The sequence below is a fragment of the Theropithecus gelada genome, chromosome 3, assembly GCF_003255815.1.
Source record: "Theropithecus gelada isolate Dixy chromosome 3, Tgel_1.0, whole genome shotgun sequence".
Classification (NCBI taxonomy): Eukaryota; Metazoa; Chordata; class Mammalia; order Primates; family Cercopithecidae; genus Theropithecus; species Theropithecus gelada.
In genome coordinates, this window is record NC_037670.1 from 126,796,945 (window position 1) to 126,818,675 (window position 21,731).

General features: G+C 41.3%; 1 pseudogene; it reads right to left on the reverse strand.

Annotated features, from left to right (window-relative positions):
* Nucleotides 1-993: 993 nt before the first annotated feature.
* LOC112621665 lies at nt 994-20,957 on the reverse strand (annotated as a pseudogene).
* Between the last annotated feature and the right edge of the window lie 774 nt (nt 20,958-21,731).

The window sequence follows — 21,731 nt, forward strand, 5'->3', positions numbered from 1 at the left end:
TCACTGCTCACTGGGGGCTCAACCTGCTGGGCTCAAGCAATTCTCCCCTCTCAGCCTCCTGAGTAGCTGGGACTACAGGCACAGCAACTAGAACTCCTGGGTGTTTGGGTGAAGGAAAAGGGACAAGATGGAGGAAGGTGAACAAGATGGAGCAGTCCCTGTTGTTTCCGGGTTCTTCTTCACAGATTTTCCCGTGCCCGGGAAAAATTCCCGCGCCCGGGAAAAGAACCAAATAAACTGAGCATGCGCAGAATGACGTCAAGCCGAGGACACCGAAATTCAAGAAGCCACTACTACACAAACGCCCCAAACTCCTCCCCTTCCAGCTCCCAGGCATAAAAGTCCGCTGCCGGCAGGAGCCAGCCTGACTTCTTCGGCCCCCCACATTCGTGGACCGGAGAACATCACCCGAGAGCGCCGGCGCGACTTCCCTGGCCCCCCCCCCCCACCTGAGGACCAGAGAACTTCGCCGGAGAGTGTGTGCATATTTGCAATAAAAGACTGCCACTTTCTTATGTACTTTGGCCTCATGTTTAATTACTTAGCTCTCCTAAATTAAGTTACATTAAATTAAATTAAAACACTGGGCTCAAGCAATCTTCCTGCCTCAGCCTCCCAAAATTCTGGGATTACAAGGGTGAGCCACTGCATCCAGCCCCTGAGCTCTTTCAACAGGCTGATTGTTTTGTGTCAGCCTCTTCTCCAGCCGCCTCAGCCCATTCTCTTCAGAAGAGAATGTGAAGACCTGTGAAGCCCTGGCTTCACAGCTACTTTTATGATACTTCCCCCTCACGTTAACTCCAGATGAACACTTAATGCTCCAACCTTTCTAGCCAATTGTGCTCTGCAAAAACTAGGCAGCTTCTCTGACACGATGACTTAGAGTCCTTGCTCCAAAGAGGGCCCTATACAATTTTCCTGGTGCTTATTGACAAAGAAGAGGAAACAGATAGTGTCAATTTTGTGCATTCTTCTTCTTATTCCTAAAATTGCCTATAGTGGCCAGTGTTTTAAAGTCTTCAAAGCTTTATATCTCAGATGCTCATCTAAACACTGGATGGCAAAGAGGTCACCGTCCGTGTCAAGCTTATTGGCAAACTAATGGTGCTTGCGTAGCATCCAGTTCAAGGTGCCAGCTCTGAAAATCACACTGAGTGCACATGGACCCTACTGCAGGTGGGTGAGGAGGGCCTCAAAGTGCCGCCACTTGGCAAACCTACAAGCTGCGTGCATATCAGACAAGTCATAATTATAGCTTAAGGAGAGTGAGCTGGGGACTTCAGGAATCCTTTGGACAGTGGCCTAGAGATACTTGCTGTATGTGTCTTGGGCCTACTCCATAAACTTTAAAATTTTTTTCATTCTCTAGCATATACCCCACATCCTCCCTACTGACCACAAAATAGGCACTGCCTGAAAAAAGAGATGTTTCGAGTGGAGGACACATTTTGACAGTCCCCATGTTTGTCAGCTTTCCATTAATAACTGCATACCCCCTTTTCCACCTTTCTTCCTTACTGACTAGCATCCTCTCAGTTCCCAGGTTGTTTCTACCCATTAATGACTTGAGCTTCCTGCAAATTTCCAGGTTGGTTTGAATAGCAAAATCCATACCACAAAGATTTGTCAAGTACCCTAGTCTGTACTCATTGTGTAGAGGTCCTTCAGGCAGTTGCAATCAGCCTGAACCACTCCACAGAGATGCAAAAACCTCACCCTCCGCCCCTCAAGGCTCTGTCTGGCAGAAGTAGCAGAGTAGGGCACCTTCTTGCACCTCCAGGGCCAGACTTTCACTCCAGCACTTTCTCTCCATGCAGAGTAAAGCACAGGTACCACAATGGGTGCCGGATGTCGCCTGGAATCAGAGCACTAAATGATCCAGACTTTCCTTAATTCTAAATGTGCTGCTCTTTATTTTAATATATCTTTGCACTTCCGATAAATGCAAATTGACAACCTTCAAGGCCATGAAGGAGGGAAAATCTGTTGGTGCTTGAAGCCTAGAAGACCACCCTTAACAAAAAAAAGTCCCTGATCGTTGTTTGAAATGCTGAGGAAGTTGCTGTGAAGGAGACTTTGTTTCTTTTTTCTTTTTTTCCTTTTTTTTTTCGAGAAGAAGTCTCACTCTGTCGCCCAGGTTGGAGTGCAGTGGTGTGATCTTGGCTCACTGCAACCTCTGCCTCTCAGGTTCAAGCACCATGCTTGGCTAATTTTTGTGTTTTTCGTAGAGACGGTGTTTCACCATGTTGGCCAGGCTGTTCTCGAACTCCTGACCTCAGGTGATCTATTTGCCTCAACCTCCCCAAATGTTGGGATTACAGGTGTGAGTCACCACGCCCGGCCAGGATCGATTCTATTTTCTAAGCTCTGGAGCATTTGATATGCCTTTAGAGAAGTTCACACCAATTCCAAACAAGTTAAAAATGTTATGCAAAGTTAGTGCATGTAATGAGTTCTAAATAAATTTAAGTGTTATATAAGGTTCAATATATGTAATATTGTATTGAACAATACAATTAGAAGTAGATGATTTTTATTTATAGGAAATCATTTTACTGCATTGATTATTCTAGGTTTATCTAGAAGAATGTTGGCAAAGGTCACATTAGTAACTGAAATCCAGAAAGACTCCAAAGCCTAAATTAAGATAATGACATAAGTTTTCTTATTGCAACTTTTTGATCAAACCGGTTACACATGCTTCTCTTCCTGTTCTTCCTGCCCTCTGGTGGAGGTGCTAACGAGCAGGCCAGGAGATAAGCAAGAACCATAAAGGAGAATAGTGAAAAAGATCAAGGTAAGCCTAAATGGCAAACCACTTCTGAATAATTGAAGAGCCACTGTTCACCTAGAACAAACCTCTGCTCCTTGTTTTTTTTCCAACATTAAATGGGGACAACAGTATTTACCATAAGACTATTATTCCCAAGCTGGTACCTTTCCATAGGTACTGATTTCTACCTTTAGTCTTGCAGATCTGGCTAATTCCCACACAAAGAAAACCATTCTCCTACTGTGGCCTCTTCTGTACCTGGAAAAGAATGCAGGTTGGTACAGTATAAAAAGCAGTGGACTCCAGCGTGTTGGGTGTTTGGGTCACCATTCCATCACTTTACTCTTCAGAGTCCTTTCGATCCTATTCCTTAGATTGACAATGTACTTTTATTTTGCGACAAATCCTTCCTAAGCTGGAACTTGGCATAGGAAGCTTTGTTTCATTTGAAGGAGATAATGACTTTGAAAGAATACTATAATTTTACTGGGTTTGTATATGATTTAATGCATTCATGACATTTGTTTTATTTATGTTGTTAATTGCTAAATAATAGCAATCTTAAATACTTCTGAAATGCCTTTTATCTTGATCCTGAAAGACCGTTGCTATAGCATTAAAACACACTTACTGAAGAAAAAAGAAAAAACAGTGGACTAGGAAGTGAGGGTTCTGTTTCCAGCTCTGGCCCTTGCTAGTGACTTGGATGCCCTTGGGTAAGTCTCTTAACCTCCCTGAGACTAGTTTTCTTAATCTGTAAGTTAAGAATTATGATATTAATGGGTCTATTGTGAGGTTCAAATGAAATAATGGTAGTTAAAGTGCTTTGTAAACAATAAAGCACCCTACAGAACTAGGGTAATATTAATGTAGTGTTGACAACTCTTCTCTGAATCAACATTTAACTTGACTTGGTTGTCTGTGTACTTTAAAATGATAAATAATGGTTTATCCTTTTAATCTTTAGCAAATAAATGAAGCCTTTGGTCTTGGATCCATAGAAGAAGCAAATTCTGTGTCCTGATGTAATCCAAGTCTGTGTGTGGACTCTCTAGATTCTGCTTCATTTTTGTTTTAATTATAGCATTGAAAGAGTGGAAGGTTTAAAATTATACCTTTCAGAACTACTCATTATTTAGTGACTCTACATTTCAAATATATTGCTCATGTCTTTAAAATAAATGATCAGGTTCTTTTATTGTTACCTTGGCCTAACTATACATTTATTGACATAGTGATAATAATGGTTTTTAGTTTTTGTTTTTAACATTTCCTTGAAGCTGTGATAATTTAGAAGATTTAAATATTTAGACATATTAAATGTTTAAGTTGCTTACACATTTTATTCTGTGTGGCTGAGGATGATTGTGAAATACATAGAAATTATGTAACTAGAAGAGTTGAGAGTTCTGCACTTCTTTCTCTGCTACACACACAGTCTCTCATCCCTCTTCCCATCCCACTTTCTTAGGATATACTAGAAGAAAAACAAAAATGGTACCTATCTGAAAAACACAAAACTGTCAAAGGTACCTGGTCCAAGTCACCATTATTCTTGGCTAGGTATTTACAATAGCCTCCTATCTGGTTTTCCTACTTCAATCTGTTCTTAAAATAGCAACCAGTGGGCACAGTGGCTCACACCTGAAATCCCAGCACTTTGGGAGGCTGAGGTGGGAGGATTGCTTGAGCCTGGGACGTTGAGGCTGCAGTGAGCCAAGATTACCCCACTGCACTCAGCCTGGGCAAAAGAGTAAGACCCTGTCTCAAAAAAAATGCATCTATATCTATATAAATACAGGTATAGATATATCATTCATAGATAGATAGATGAATAGATTCAGCCAGAATGATAAAATCCATGTCAGATAATGTCATTTACCTGCTCAAAAACCTCTGAAGGCCTTTACTCCTCTGTCCTCTTTTCCTGCCCACTCCTCGCTCCCTCAGTCCAGCCACATTGGCCTCCTTGACCACACCAGGGCCACATCAGCCTCAGAGCCTTGCTGTGCAATGCTCTTTCCTCAGACACTTGAATAAGTGGCTTCTTCACCTCCTTCAGGTCTATTCATCTCCCCAGTGGTCTTCTCTGTCCCATCTTTTAAAATGGCAGCTCTTATCCCACCTTTTATCCCTTTCTCTATAGTGCTTATCACCATCTGACACACAATATGTTTACTTATTTCTTTTGTTTATTGCCTGTCTGCCCCTCTAGAATGTAAGCCCATGATGGCAAGGGGACTTGTCTGTTTTGTTAACTGCTGTATCCTCAACACCCCAAAGACTGCCTGGTTCATAGCAAGTACGCGATAAATGTCAGCTGAATGAATGAATGAAACAAAGATAAGTCATGGTCTTATTTGATTTGCAACACTATAAAAACTGTGAAATTTTCATCAAAACAAAATAAAAGCTATGAAATTTTTGATATCTTCCAATGACGAGAACTATTATAACATCCAAGGCATTAGTGTCCTTCTCTTCCATATCCTCCCCCTCCCAAGTATTTTGGCCATTCTGTGTTTCTAGAATTGAGATCTCTTTTAATCCATTACTGTTCTTTTAAGTGTAAGTATAATTGTGTAAACCACTCATAATTTGTCATGAAGGGAGGAAAGAATTGAATAATAATGAAATACTTGTCCTTTGTTTTCTTTGATAGTTTAATCTCTTGATGATGTTAGTTTTGGCCATTCATTTTCTGACTTCTCTTTCTCCCCATCTCCAAAATTTGCATATTACCAAAGGATCTTGCTTGGATTTCTTATCTTGCTTTGCATGTTCTCCGTTAGAAGTTATATCCACTGTTACGGCTTCTGTTACCTCCTTGTCTTAGATTACGCTCATTTTTATAAGCCTAATTTTGACATTTCTTTTTGGCCCTAATTTTATGTTTACCTCACTGGGCCATCTTTTGAGTTCTCAATGTCTAAACCAACTGGGCACAGTGGTTCACGCCTGTAATCCCAGGGCTTTGGAAGTATCATTTGAGCTCAGGAGTTTGAGACCAGCCTGGGCAATATAGGGAGACCCGGTCTTTACAAAAAATTGAAAAATTAGCTGGGCATTGTGGTGCGTGCCTGTGTTCTCAGCTACTTGGGAGGCTGAGGTGGGAGGGTCACTTGAGCCCAGGAGGTCGAGGCTGCAGTGAGCTGTGATCGTGTCATGACACTCCAGAGTGGGAGACAGACTGAGACCTTGTCATAAAAACACAACAAAAAATTGGCTCCTGTTCCAATAATTCGTCTCTGTTAATAACCCTGCCTACTTCTAAATTTGGAAATGTTTTTTTTTTTTTTTTTGAGACGGAGTCTTGCTCTGCCGCCCAGGCTGGAGTACAGTGGCCAGATCTCAGCTCACTGCAAGCTCCGCCTCCCGGGTTCACGCCATTCTCCTGCCTCAGCCTCCCGAGTAGCTGGGACTACAGGCGCCTGCCACCTCGCCCGGCTAGTTTTTTGTATTTTTAGTAGAGACGGGGTTTCACCGTGTTAGCCAGGATGGTCTCGATCTCCTGACCTCGTGATCCGCCCATCTCGGCCTCCCAAAGTGCTGGGATTACAGGCTTGAGCCACCGCGCCCGGCCGGAAATGTTTTTAAGGCTTGTAATCTTTTATGAGTTTCTTCACATTGTCAAGTCTTGTTGCTTATACTTCTCAAATATCTGCTGATTCATTTCCGTCTTTGCTTTCATTAGATTTGGGATGGGGCCTGAGATTCTGCATTTCTAATATGTTTCTGTGTCAAGCTAATGTTTCTGGTCCATCGACTATACTTGGAGTAGCAAGGTCCTGCTCTGAGATAACAATGTCCATCTGAATCTAGTCTTCCACTTTCTAGTCCGTAGCTCTATCTAAGAAAGACTCAATTCTCTTTCAAAAATAGAGATCTGATATTGCTCAGTCTTGTTTTTTTTCTATGTCACAAAAGATTTGGAAAGTTACAGACAGAAGATGAAACATTCAAATCAGCCATAATGGTCAATTCAGAATTAATCATGAACAGTTTGATGTGTATCCTTTTACTCCTTTCTTTATTTGCATGAAAATACACATTCCAGTTATATCTGTATTTTTAAAACCAAAAAGGATCATTTATCTTTTTTTAATTACCTAATGTATAAATTTGCTTTCTAAGTTTGTTGACTCCCCCATGTTATAAAGAAAAATCCTCTTTCTTTCTTTCTCTCTCTTTCTTTCTTTCTTTCTTTCTTTCTTTCTTTCTTTCTTTCTTTCTTTCTTTCTTTCTTTCTTTCTTTCTTTCTTTCTTTCTTTCCTTTCTTTCTTTCTTTCTTTCTTTTTCTTTCTATCTCTCTCTCTCTCTCTCTCTCTCTTTTCTCTCTTTCTTTTTCTTTCTCTTTTTTTATTTTATCTCGCTTTGATTCCCAGCCTGGTGTACAATGCTGCAATCATGGGTCATTGCAGTCTCAATCTCCCAGGCTCAAGCAATCCCCCGACTTCAGCCCCCTGAGTAGCTGGGACTACATGTGTGTACCACCACACCCGGCTGATTTTTTATTTATTTATTTATTTTTAAATTTTTTTTTGAGACCAACTCTTGTACTGTCGCCCGTGCTGGAGTGCAGTGGTGTGATCTTGGCTCACTGCAACCTCCACCTCCTGGATTCAAGCGATTCTCTTGCCTCAGCCTCCCGAGTAGCTGGGATTACAGGCACACACCACCATGCCCAGCTAATTTTTGTATTTTTAGTAGAGACGGGGTTTCACCATGTTGGCCAGGATGGTCTCAATCTCTTGACCTCGTGATCCGCCTGCCTTGGCCTCCCAAAGTGCTGGGATTACATGCATGAGCCACTGCGTCCAGCCAATTTTTGTATTTTTTAGAGATGGAGTTGCACCATGTTTCCTAGGCTGTCTTGAATTCCTCAGCTCAAACCTGCCTCAGCTTCCCAGTGTGCTAGGATTTCAGGCATGAACCTGTATGCCCAGCCAGAAGTTGCCTTTTCTATAGAATAAAAATGCCCAATTCTGTTTTTTCTCAACTTCTTTGGCTGCTTTTGGGGACTTGGTGCAGTCAAGCAGATGAATCCTCTGTTGACTTTGGTTCAGGGGCTGGTGACTCAAAGCAGCAGGGATGATGCAGAATCCGCTCTGGCCAGGGCCACAGCAGCAATAGCAGCTGCATCCGGTTTCTAGTGGCAGCAGACACAGCTGTTCTGAGGCAATATGCAGTGTCTAGCTCCCAAAGACTTGGCAGTGCAAGCTATGGGGTCAGTGCTTGGCAGCTGGAGTGGTGACTTCATGGACCAGCTCTGCAGAATGCTTTGGGTATGGTTCTTGCCTTGATGGTTCTGTTCCCACCTTTGCTTCTTAAATTAGCTTCAAAGTTGACTTAATATACTGGTAACAAATATTAATGATATTAATAATAACTGACTCTTAGGTAGTGCTTGATATGTGCCAGGCAAATTTCTAAGGACTTTATGTGTATTAACTCATTTAATCGTTTACAAAACTCCAATGAGTTATGGACTGATGTTATCCCCATTTTAGAGATAAAACTGAGTTACAGGGAGATTAGGTTACTTGTCCAAGGTCCTGTGACTATAAATGGTAGCTCTGAAACTCAAACCTAGTCAGTCTGATCTATTTCTTAAGAGCCTTGACTGATACACATACTGTTTCATAACCTAATTTTTTCATGTAACAAAATTTCATGTCATTAAATATTTATTTAAGCATTTAAAGTAGCTGTATAATGTTCAATTATAAGGATGATTCATGTTTTATTTACACAACTCTTTAGAACATCAAGGAAATCCTGGTGGCTGAACTTCCTTTTTTTTTTTTTGAGACGGAGTCTTGCTCTGTCGCTCAGGCTGGAGTGCAATGGTGTGATTTCAGCTCACTGCAACCTCTGCCTCCCAGATTCAAGCAAGTCTTCTGCCACAGCCTCCCAAGTAGCTGAGACTACAGGTACACGCCACCACACCCGGCTAACTTTTGTATTTTTAGTAGCGATAGGGTTTTGCCATTTGGGGCAGGCTGGTCTTGAACTCCTGGCCTCAAACGATCCACCCACCTTGGCCTCCAAGTTGTTTTGTTTGTTAGTTTTTAATATCCATGACTTTTTCTTTGGGATAAAGTCTTCAAAGTGGAATGCTAGGTCACGGTGTATTCAAATCGCCTTCCTGAAAGTTTATTCTAATTTACACACCCAGCCATGGAAGGAGACATCCTGTTTTCTTGAGTCCTTATTGACATTGAATGTTAACATTAAATTGTTTTCCTTCGTGGCACTGAAAATCATACATAGTTTTCTTTAAACTTGAAATTATTTAAACATTTAAACATACATTTATTGGCTATTTGTTCAAAGTTATTTTGTGAATTGCCTTCTCCATCACCTATAGAATAAAGGTGAAACTACTTCAGTTCAAAGCTCTTCCAACTCTGACTCAAACTACTTTTCTAACTAATTCTCCTACAGGTTTTAACATTCACTTGGCATACTCAAGGGGATTATTTTGTTTTAGATTGAACCATATGAATATGTATTTTTGTAGGCCAAAAAATTGTTGACTATTGATAGTTTCATATGGTGAAAACTTATAAATCTCCAAAACCTTTGCTGTGACACTACAATATGTTACACAAATGCCTGTTGCCCATCTCTGCTTGGTGAAATCCTGCTAGTTCTTTACAAGATGGAGTTCATGAATCAGGTCCTCTCCCTCCAATTCCCTTGCCACCCCTCTCCAGGTTCTCCTCTCACCCCCAGCTTAGGTAACTGTAGATCGTTTCTTTTCACAATTTCAACTCTCATTCTTTCCTATCATAGCTGTAGAATGATCTCAGGGAATTGCAGCTGAATAACAAGTTTTCATTTGCCTGGCAGAGGGTGAGCCCTCTGTTGCTCTTCTCTGGCAGAGGCTGTCTTATTTATTTTGGCAGCCTTAGAGACAAGCAAAGTTCCCAGCTTATAGTGGGTGCACAAAAAATGTCTGTTGAATTGAAAAACTGGTAACTTTAGGCCCCAGGAAGTGCCTTATTAGTGCAAAACTACTTGCAGTTTCCTTCCATGTTAAATAAGGAAGAGCATGTGTAACACCTTCTAGTATCTTCTGATTTGGTTGCTTGGTATTTTGTTTGGAATTGGTCCTCCTTATTTTGAATCCTCCATCTTTCTAATTCATCTTTTCCTATATTTTCAGATGTTTTAATTATATTGCAGTTCAACAAAATTATTTTATTCCATGGTACAATTCCCAAGAGCAAAACAGCACAATTCTCTAGCTGGCTAAATAACAAATCAGCATACTTTCCAAGGACTATATTCTGTATTTTTTTCCTTTTAATCAAATCCATCTTTTCTGTCAGTTGGACTTTCAGGAGCTTTTAGTGACTTTTGGGAAATACCAGTGCTATAGACAGTGTAGCTTCAGGAAACATTAAAAGTAAAAATATTTTTAAAAATGCATTAAAAACATTTAAAAGGAATCTTATTGAGACAGTCTTCTGTTCATATAAGGGATACACTGCACAATTAACTTAAGGTATACTTACTGGAAGAAAATGATGAAATTATAGAACTTTAAAGGTAGAAGAGACCCCCAAAGGGTTCCAGTATGTGCTCTTTGGTGAAAAAATATCAAATAGGAGTTGGGGAGAGAATAGTTTGAGCCCAACTTTGGCTCCATATTTCCTCTCCAGTTAATTTGAGTGATGTTCCAACTCTTGCTCATCTTTTCTTACCTACATATCCTGCCCTAGCCATTCCTGGAATGAGTTCAGGTAGAAGCAGCTGCAATGCCAGGCCTCTTTTGTGTTTATATTCAGAGGAGACTGGGCATTGCTTTATGTATTCTTCATCCCCCCTTTTCCCCTAGACATTTTGCCAGCTCTGGTCTTTTCTTTCCTGCTTGACCATTAGGCAAGAATGTGCTCAGTATTTTGCCTTATTTAAGTGGGTTTCTCTAACCAGGAAATTAGTTCAATGAACAGGTCCAAAGAGCCAGAAGAACTGCATAAGATTTTGTAAAAGGTGGATGGGGTATTATAATTTAAAAGACAGATTATAACAAGTGTTGATGAGAATATGGAGAAACTGGAACCCTCATACACTGCTGGTGGGGTGAAAAATGGTGCAGCCACTTTGGGAAACAGTCTGGCAGTTCTTCAAATAGTTAAGCATAGAGTTGCCGTATGATCAAGCAATTCTCCTCTTAGATATACTCACGAGAAATTAAAACATATGTCCAGGTCAGGCATGGTGGCTTATTCCTGTAATCCCAGCACTTTGGGAGGCTGAGGCGGGCAGATCACGAGGTCAAGAGAGCGAGACCATCCTGGCTAACATGGTGAAACCCCGTCTCTACTAAAAATACAGAAAAAATTAGCTAGGCATGGTGGCATATGCCTGTAGTCCCAGCTATTCAGGAAGCTGAGGCAGGAGAATCGCTTGAACCCGGGAGGCAGAGGTTGCAGTGAGCCAAGATCGCGCCATTGCACTCCAGCCTGGCGACAGAGTGAGACTCTGTCTCAAAACAAAAACAACAACAACAGCAACAACAACAACAACAATAATCATATGTCCATATAAGAGTTTGTACATGAATGCCCACAGTAGTGATATTCGTAATAGTCAAAGAGTAGAAGTGACATAAATTTCCATCAACTGATGGATGGATGTTGTATGTCCATAAAATAGAATACTATTCACGAATTAAAAGAAATGAAATACTGATACATGCTACAATATGGATGAACCTTGAAAACAAGCTAAGTAAAAGAAACTAGTCACAAAGGACCATATGTGGTGTGATTCTGTTTATATGAAATGCCCAGATAGGTAACTCTATACAGACAGAAAACAGATTAGCAGTTGCCTGCAATGATGGTGGGGGGAGCGGAGCTTCTTTTTGGGGTAATGGAAATGTTCTAAAATTGATTGTGGTGATAGATGTATAAATCTGTGAATATACTAAAAACCATCAGATTTGACACTTTAAGTGGGTGAATCGTACAGTCTGTGAATTATATCGCAATAAAGCTATAAAAAATAAAAGGATGGATTTTTTTTTATATGTAATTTTGTCTCCTGGTACTTTTCTGGCTAGCTGGAGATTCCCATGCCAAATTTCAGACTTACTTTGTTCTTTGATTCTACTTGAAGTCCAGCCAATAACTCATTAGCTATTAGTAGGGTGGGAATTTGACTCATAATGCAACTTAGACATGAAGATAAAATATAAGTTCTTTATTTAGTTTATAACCAATCTGGCTTTCCTCCTGCGTCCTTAACTGTGGATAGTGGGAAAAATAAATGGCATATGTTGTTCCCAATGTCTGGGAAGACCACTATGATGGAAGGAATGGCTGGGACTAATTTATCTGCAGCTAACACACACTATTCTTGCTGCAGCTATATTCACTCAAATGACTAATGGACAGGACAGTCAGTGTGGGGCTTCATATGTATAGTTCTGAATTCTTGTCTTTTTTTTTTTTTTTTGAGATGGAGTCTCCCACTGTCACCTGGGCTGGAATGCAGTGGCGCGATCTCGGCTCACTGCAACCTCCAGCTGTTCAAGCAATTCTTCTGCCTCAGCATCCTGAAGAGCTGGGATTACAGGCACCTGCCACCACATCCAGCTAATTTTTTTGTATTTTTAGTAGGGACAGGGTTTCACCACGTTGGCCAGGCTGGCCTCGAACTCCTGACCTTGTGATTCACCCGTCTCGGCCTCCCAAAGTGCTGGGATTACAGGCGTGAGCCACTGCGCCTGTCCCTTCTTGTCTTGATTCTATGCTTTGTTTTGGCCTTCGTTATCCATGTGATTCAAGACTCGCTTTGAACTCCTGGATATGTGTGCTCCATAACTCATGAAGGCTCTTTTGATTTCTAACTACTGGCTCTGTCTTGAGCACTGGTTTCCCGGCAATGTCAATGTCTCTGGGTTTGTTGTATTCCTGTAACTGGTCACAAAGGTTCATTGTTTTGGTCTCTATCATGGCATCTGATCCCATCTCTATGATTAGTAGCTGGCTAGGGTGATAAAATAATTGTTTTGTGGGTTCCTGAAGCATTAGAGCTTAGCAGAATACATACGCTTATTTCCTTCTTCTGAAACAATATTTAAAAGCACTCTAAAATGTTTGAAATAAAATTTGCCTTGTTTTTATAATTTTGTATTGATGATGCTATGAGTACTTGTTTTACTTTTTAAGCTGCATTTGTTCGTACATTTGTTCTTTTGGAAAGAGCACTCTCTGGCTATTGGTGCTTTGAATGGAGGGAGTTACAAAATCATATTACATTGTTGGCTGAAGGATGAGATAAATTGAGACATGTATTTGTTCCTCCAATTGTTTTATTCTTGGTCTAACTAAATCAGTGATGTGACAGTTCAGAAAGGAATTCAGAGCACTTACTGGTGACTTATATTCTGAAGGACTGTGACTTCTACAGTGAAAAATATTTCAACATTGGCATTCATTCAGGAATGAATCTTAGCATTCATATAGTGTCTGATATAGTCCCAATGTCTAGGAGTTAATTTTTATTACAAAGAATACTTTATTTTGGAAAAAATAGAAATGTCAAGAATATTTAACATAATCTGAATGCATATTGAGTTTACAAAGGAACCAACTTGATTAAAACATATTTGACTATTAAATGCGTAAGAATGCGAGCCTGTATCTATTATGTAAGATTTTTTATTCAATAAAAATCATCTGTGTCTATTATATACATATGTATACAAATATAAAATTTCAGGGATACACACACACACATACACAAATGTATTTATTTATTTATTCTTAGGTATGTTGGTCCAAGATTCTACTGGATATAATTTTTGCATTATTACCTTAATCAAATCCATACCTGTTAATTCACAAATGTTAACCTTAGAAGTGAAAGGTTGATAATGAAAATCTTTTAAAAGTGTACTATTTTGGCTGGGCATGCTGACTCATGCCTGTAATTCCAGCACTTTGGGAGGCCGAGGTGGACAGACCACGAGGTCAGGAAATCGAGACCATCCTGGCTAACACGGTGAAACCCCGTCTCTACTAAAAATACAAAAAATTAGCCAGGCGTGGCAGCGGGCACCTGTAGTCCCAGCTACTTGGGAGGCTGAGGCACGAGAATGGCGTGAACCTGGGAGGCGGAGCTTGTAGTGAGCCGAGATTGCACCACTGCACTCCAGCTTGGGCAACAGAGCGAGACTCCATCTCAAAAAAAAAAAAAAAAAAGGTACTATTTTGATTATTTATTGACTTATTCTGATATTTCAAAGTATTAAGAGCTGTAAAAAAATGCGTAAGTTATTTGTAACGACTCTTAAGGCAGTTGTAGAAGAAATGCTACTAAAACATGAGGTAAAATTCCACAGATCACTAGACTCAAGAAAATGCAATGATGATAAACAATAGTCAAGAAAGAAAAGGAAGAATAATTGGAAATGAGAAGAAAAGTGAAACATCAAAGGACTAATCTAGCTGAAGCCCTGGAGAGATCACTGACCATCAGTGAATAAGAGTATGATTTAGGAAGGTCAGGTGCGGCAGTCACACCTGTAATCCCAGTACCTTGGGAGGTCAAGGCGGGCAGATCACCTGAGGTCAGGAGTTTGAGACCAACCTGGCTGACATGGTAAAACCCTGTCTCCACCAAAAATACAAAAATTAGCCGGGTGTGGTGGTGCATGCCTGTAATCCCAGCTACTCAGGAGGATGAGGCAGGAATATCGCTTCAACCCGGGAGGCGGAGGCTGCAGTGGGCTGAGCTTGTGCCACTGCACTCCAGCCTGGGTGACAGAGTGAGAGTCCGTCTCAAAAAAAAAAAAAAGAGTATAACATAGGGAAAGGATGTTATAATTGTAAGCACTGCAATGACTTCATGTATTAGTCTCACATCACTTATGCCTCTCATTCCATTTGACCTGACTGACATACAGATTAGACTGCTGTATCAAATGGGCCCAACATACAATGACAAACAAGTAAAAGTCCAAGGTCTGTAAGGTGGCTTGGCAGTGTCTAGACCCAAGGCTTGTTCCACATCTAACTTGTGGTGTTACCATTTGGAAGGTGTTGTCTTCATCATCCACACTGCTGAAGATGGCTCACTACCATGTCAACTGGGTTTGTTGGAGGCATTTGAACTGGAGCAACTCCATCTTGAGTAGGAACTGTGTAAAATGAGGCTGAAACCTACTGGGCTGCATTTCCAGACGGTCAGGCATTCTAAGTCATAGGATGAAATAGGAGGTCAGCACAAGATACAGGTCATAAAGACCTTCCTGATAAAACAGGTTGCAGTAAAGGAGCAGGCCAAAACCCACCAAAACCAAGATGGTGACGAGAGGGACCTCTGGTCATCCTCACTGCTACACTCCCACCAGCACCATGACAGTTCACAAATGCCATGGCAACGTCAGGAAGTTACCCTATATGGTCTAAAAAGGGGAGGCATAAACAATCCACCCCTTGTTTAGCATATAATCAAGAAATAACCATAAAAATGGACAACCAGCAGCCCTGAGGGCTGCTCTGTCTTGGAATACCCATTCTTTTATTCCTTTATTTTCTTAATAAACTTGTCTTCACTTTACTCTATGGACTTGCCCTGAATTACTTTTTGCGCAAGATCCAAGAACCCTCTCTTGGGGTCTGGATTCGAACCCCTTTCCTGTAACAGGTTCACATTGCAGTCTGTGAGAAAGGGAAGAGGGAATCAGGAGGCCTTATGAAACCTGACACAGGGAATGAAGGAGAAAGAAACTTGACCAGCTGTCCAATGTTGTTTTTTTTTTGTTTTTTTTTTTTTTAAGACGGAGTCTCGCTCTGTAGCCCAGGCTGGAGTGCAGTGGCCGGATCTCAGCTCACTGCAAGCTCCGCCTCCCGGGTTCACGCCATTCTCCGGCCTCAGCCTCCCGAGTAGCTGGGACTACAGGCGCCCGCCACCTCGCCCGGCTATTTTTTGTATTTCTTAGTAGAGACGGGGTTTCACCGTGTTAGCCAGGATGGTCTCGATCTCCTGACCTCGTGATCCGCCCATCTCGGCCTCCCAAAGTGCTGGGATTACAGGCTTGAGCCACCGCGCCCGGCCGCTGTCCAATGTTTTAAGAGTTGTTAGATTTTGGGACTGAAACAGTCTCCTAGGGAATGCTGTGTCTTTCTAGGAAAAAAATGGTCAATCTCTGAGATGCCCTCACCCATCCTGTTTCTGTCCTTAAGAAGATGCCCTGGTGTAAAGGGAAGAGGGTTGTGGTTTATGTCCCCACTGATGTGGGATGAGTTGGGGAGATTTGGCTGCTCAGCAGGTTTGAGCATGGGTCAGTTGTAGAGATGATCTCTTTCCTGAGCATTACATGAAAATCAAGGGGGGGAAAAAATAAAAAAAATCAAGGACAAGAGACTCCTTTAACCTTGGCATTATTTGGATTTCTTCAACACAGTGGTTCTCAAAGCATAGTCCGTGGGTCAGCAGCATTAGCAATATCTGGGAACTTGTGACAAATGCAAGTCCTACTTCAGATTTAATGAATCAATAATTCTGGAGGGGGTTCAGACAACTGTGTTTTAAAAAGCACTCTTGGTGATTTGAGGCCCATTGAAGTTTGACAACCACAGATTTAATCCAATTCACTGAGAGGGGAACTCAGAATATGTGTCTGACTAACTCTTCTTTTCTTTTGCTCTCTTGCTACTTCTTTTTCTTCTTTTCACAATTTCCTGGGACTCGAGGGGAGCAAACTTTTCCTTTGCTTCCCCTAAAGTAGCATCCTACTTCCATAAAGCGTGAACCCTCATATCAACATGTAAAACAAGTCAACAAACAAAAAGGTGCTGAGAATGAGCCTTGTGGGTTTGGTCAGGAAGAGGGGAGGAAATTAGGAATTTGGAAGATAACTTAGATTGTTACATGATCCTATTTTGAATGCAAGAAGCTGAGTATTTCTTTTGTCTTTGTATTTCTTAAGATATGCTTCTATTCTGCCCTCTCCCCTGAAAAAAATAGCATGAAATAGCATGTTGAGGAGCTTGTTCTCAGAGCAGTAAGAGAACTCCATATTATTTTCAAAGTATTGGAGGCCAGGTGTGGTGGCTCATGCCTGTAATTCCAGCTCTTAGGGAGGCAGAAATGGGAGGATAGCTTAAGTCCGGGACTTCAAGACCTGCCTGGGCAATATAGCAATACCCTGTTCTCCGCAAAAAGGGGAAAAAAAAGTATTGTATCACCCAGTTACACATTACTCACTTTTGCCAGGAGCCTACATTCAAATTTGATGAGAATGATGAAAAGGACTCGCTGCTGCTCTTATGTGTTCCACAGGAGGAAGTGGTACTGGGCAACAAAAACAGAATAAAGTCAAGAATGCAGAATATCTATTTCTGGCTGTTTCTGTCCCAGCATCTTCAATGAAATGCAGAGTTTCCTCTGATAATAAAATAGAGATAATATTCTGAACGCAATAGCACATAAAAGGCATTTATTTTTACCTCTTCCTCTGCCTTGAATGGTAACTTACCTTCATTCTCAATGTATATTAGAATTTATATTGCCCAAATAGAAAATACTTCAGTTTTCACTCATTTAGTGGTAGTATATTTCCTTGGGAGAGAGTTGCCTAGTAAGCAAAAAATGTGTGGGAGGTTAAACTTTTATAATTATTTAAAAGAAATAACTTTAAGTATACTACATTAACATGGCTGTAAATTGGAAGTTGTCATTTTTCGAAATGGGGAGCTTACAGAGAAAGAGACATGACTCTTACCTCCATTTAATCCATTCTCCACATCCGGCCTTTTGAAAGATGGTTTTAAGAATGTAAATGGTATCACTCCCTCTTTTTGGGCTCCCCATTGCATTTATTAGAACCTGCAGTTTCCTTAACATGTTCTCCAAAGTTCTGTAGAGTCTGCCCCTGCCTTTTCCGCCAACATCATCTTGGGCTTCTCCTCTTTGCTCAGATTGGCTTTCTTTCAACTCTTTTTTTTTTTTTTTTTTTTGAGATGGAGTTTGGCTCTTGTTGCCCAGGCTGGAGTGCAATGGCGCGATCTCCACTCACTGCACCTCTGCCTCCTGGGTTCAAGAGATTCTCCTGCCTCAGCCTCCCGACTAGCTGGGATTACAGGCATGCGCTACCACGCCCAGCTAATTTTTGTATTTTTAGTAGATACAAGGTTTCTCCATGTTGGTCAGGCTGGTCTTGAACTCCCGACCTCAGGTTATCCACCTGCCTTGGCCTCCTAAAGTGCTGGGATTACAGGCATGAGCCACCATGCCCAGCCTTTCTTTCGACTCTTGAACGAATGACATGCTTTCCTGCTGCAAGGCTTTGGGAAACATTCCTTTGTCAGGAACGTCTTTTTCCTAACCCTTCCTGAGGTTCATTCTCACTTACTCTTAATTTCTCAGCTAAATGTCTTCTCAGAAAAGCCTGCTATGATTTTAGGAGTCCCTCTTATTGACCCTTTCCCCTCATTATCAGTTGTCATAATTTCTAATTATGTATTACTTTGGTGCTTATTTTATCTAGATTAGATAATAAATCCTATAACATTAGAGATCATGTCCATTTTGTTTACTTCCCTATACCTAGTGCCTAGCATAGTGCTTGACACATAGTAAATGCTCAACAAACATTTAATGATTAGATTACCAAATATCATACAGCAAAATGGACACTGGTTTGAAATATAAGTGATAATCTTTCCTGTAATTTTAACATTACAATTTATCGAATTAGAGTGTTCACAGATGGGTTGTATTCCAAAATATGCAAGCTGGTTATTTGACAATCAGATTATATTTCTCCACAGAAAAGCTGTTGTTGTTGGTTCAGGCCTGCACCTGCTAAATGTAACAATTTATAGATCTTGTGCAAGCTCACCTCCATCCAAATATTGGCAACATGAGACCTTAGTTTCCAGATCAGGATTCCTAGTTTTCAGCCTCCACATAATTTTTAAGGCTTTTGTTTGTGTGAGTTTAAGATAGAAATAATGTATTAAAAAGGTGATTTTTAGTTTTCTTCTCTTTCAATGTCCTTTTGATTATCGGACTTGTATGTGGAGAGAGAAATACTGCTGTAAAGTTGTTCTCCGTGTCAGGGGCAGCGTTCAGTAGCTGGGAAAAGGGACAGCTTTCAACTGCAGTATGGAAGGAGATCTTTCAGCACACACTGAGATCTCAGCAGACAGCAGCAGCTCCCAGTGTACAGATGTGTTTGTGTTTATGTGTACTGGAGGTTGGTTGGGGGGTGTCTGCTTGGAGGAGGGGGAATGACCCTGAAATTGCTCCCTTGTACGTTGGAGTGTTCTCTGCTGTTTAGTCACAGTGGCAGCTGCACAGCCCTAACTCCATTGGAATGCTGCCTCTCAAAGACCTCATCAACAGGCACAGAAGTGGACACTCACAAACGCAGGCATATTTTTAAAGAGCCCAGTGTTAGCTGGGCATCATAAGAACGATTATTCATTGCAGCTCTCTCTCCATGAGGTCACTTCAAATCAAATTAAATTTTGCTTTCAAGTCCCTCCCAGACCTAGAGAAGCCTATTAGGCTTGGAAAGGCCTACGTGGCTAACAATTTCCTGATCAGAACAGGAATTTCCTCTACAACACCCCTGACAGGTGTTCCTCCAGCTTTTGTTTACTCACCTCCTTAACAGACGGCCCACTTCATATTTGGACAGGTCTCATTGTTACATTTTTCACTTTATACTACAATGAAATCTGCCTCCCTGGACTTTCACCCCATTTGTCTTTTGCTCTCTGCAGCTATGCAGAATATGTCTAATTCTTCTTCAACATGACAGTTTTTCAAATATTTAAAGACAGCTGTCATATCCTCTCCCCTAATTTTTCTTTTTCCAGGTAATATAGCCTCAGATATTTCAATTGTACCTTTTGAAGATAGTATATTCATGTGGAAAACATGAGCAACAGCCCTAGGCAAACCTGGGTTCTGTTAATTTGTTTATTCAATTATTTATTCTTCTTGATTTATTCCCACTAATAAATAGAATAATACAGTCATGATACATGCTACAAAGGAGAGGTACATGGTTCAATGAGTGTATACACTAGGCAGGGATTTCACCCAGAGAAGAGAAGTCAGCTAAAGCTCTCTTAGCAGGTCAAAGTTGAATTGAGAGCTGATGGATAGGCAGTAGTTAATAAGGTGAAGAGGAGGGGAAGCGCTTTCAAGGCAGAAGGAGCAAATGTCTAAAAGCCTCGTTCTGGGAGGGACATGTGATGGAGGTATCACTTATCATCTTAGATCTTTAATTTCTGCATATGCAAATAGGCATTATAATACCTTTTCTCTTATTAAAAGGATTATTCTGGTCACCCATGAGATGGATAGGAATGGGCTTTAAGTTCTGTGGTGTTACTCATCATAGAATAAATCCAATAACCCAGTCAGGTCTGTTCTCTTACTGTTCCACCAAGAAGCATTCCTGCTTTTGTCCTTTTGCTTCTGCTCTTCCCTTCCTAGAAAGCTCTCCCCTTTGCTGGGTGTTTAGCCAATCTTTACTACTTTTACTACCCATCCTAAGTTCTAATCCCTCTGGGACGTTTTCCTAGGCATTCAGGCTCAAGTCCATTTCTGTAGTGTAAAGGCTAAATGCAGGGCTTTGTGGTCTTGAGTTTGAGTTCAGGTTCCGCTACTGACTTCCTGGTGGTCTTAGGCAAATTACTTAGTTTCTCTAACATTCAACTTCCTTATCTGTGCAAAAGGGGTAATAAAAGTAACTACTTCGTAAAGTGGTTGTGACTATTGAGATGAATGTGTACATAAAACAGTGCCCTTCCTAATAGCTGTTATCTCAGTCCGCTGGTCCTGCACCTCCTCTGTGACTTGAGGCCTCTGACCTCTCACCCCTTGCCTGCCCCCAACCCCTTTACTAGGGAAAAAAACATCTTTGTGCAGCTCTCACTGAAGCCCGAGTGACCAGGTAAAGCCAGACCAACGCCATTGGTAACTGAAAGATATGCTTTCATTCGGTTTGGAAATATCGTCTTCCTTCCTACACCCACTCCCTGATACCAAGTGGCTCAGTAATTCTTTCCAATGCATACTCTAAGGGTAGAGGGGTGGCGAGAAAGCCATCCACTGTTGCCTGAGATGTTTGAAGCCTCTGAACCCCGCTCACAGCTGCATATCCCGCGGAAGCCACTGAGCAGTCAGCCCGCAAGCGCATGTGCACGCGATCAGGGCCTCTGAGCCACCCACAGGCAAGCCCGGTTACCTTCCAGCTGCCCAGGCCGGCTCCAGGTCCGCGTCACCGTGAAGGGCTGGTCCAGCCCAGCGAGAGTGCAGAAGGCAAGTTATATTCATGTTTTAGGTGGCAAGTAAAATCACTTTTCAGATCCTCATGTCCGACGCTTTTCTAAATTAAAAAAAATTTTTTTTAAAATTTTGTTCCATATTTTGACAATTTTGTATATGTGTGTGTGAAGAGTCTCGCTTTTTCACCCAGGCTGGAGTGTAGCGGCGCGATCTCGGCTCACTGCAACCCCTGCCTTCCAGGTTCAAGTGATTTTCCTGCCTCACCCTCCCGAGTGGCTGGGATTACAGGCGCTTGCCACCACACCCTGCTAATTTTTGTATTTTTAGTAGAGACGGAGCTTCACCACGTTGGTCAGGCTGGTTTTGAACTCCTGACTTCAAGTGATCCGCCCGCTTTGGCCTCCCAAAGTGCTGGGATTACAGGCATGAGCCAACACACCCGAATGACAATTTTTAATAACATGAACAATTAATTCAGCAATTAAAAAATTTAAATACTTACATTCAAAATGAGGTTAACTAGGTGAAATTCTAGCATTGCCTTTTAAAAGATTGCAGCCTATATGTCAAGACTGCAGTCAAATAATTGTAGCAGTGGGATATTGAGTTTCCATCTTGAAAAAGGAATGGAAATGTACTGAATTGATCAAGTCCTTTGATTTAAGATTCCTTATGTTTACAGACT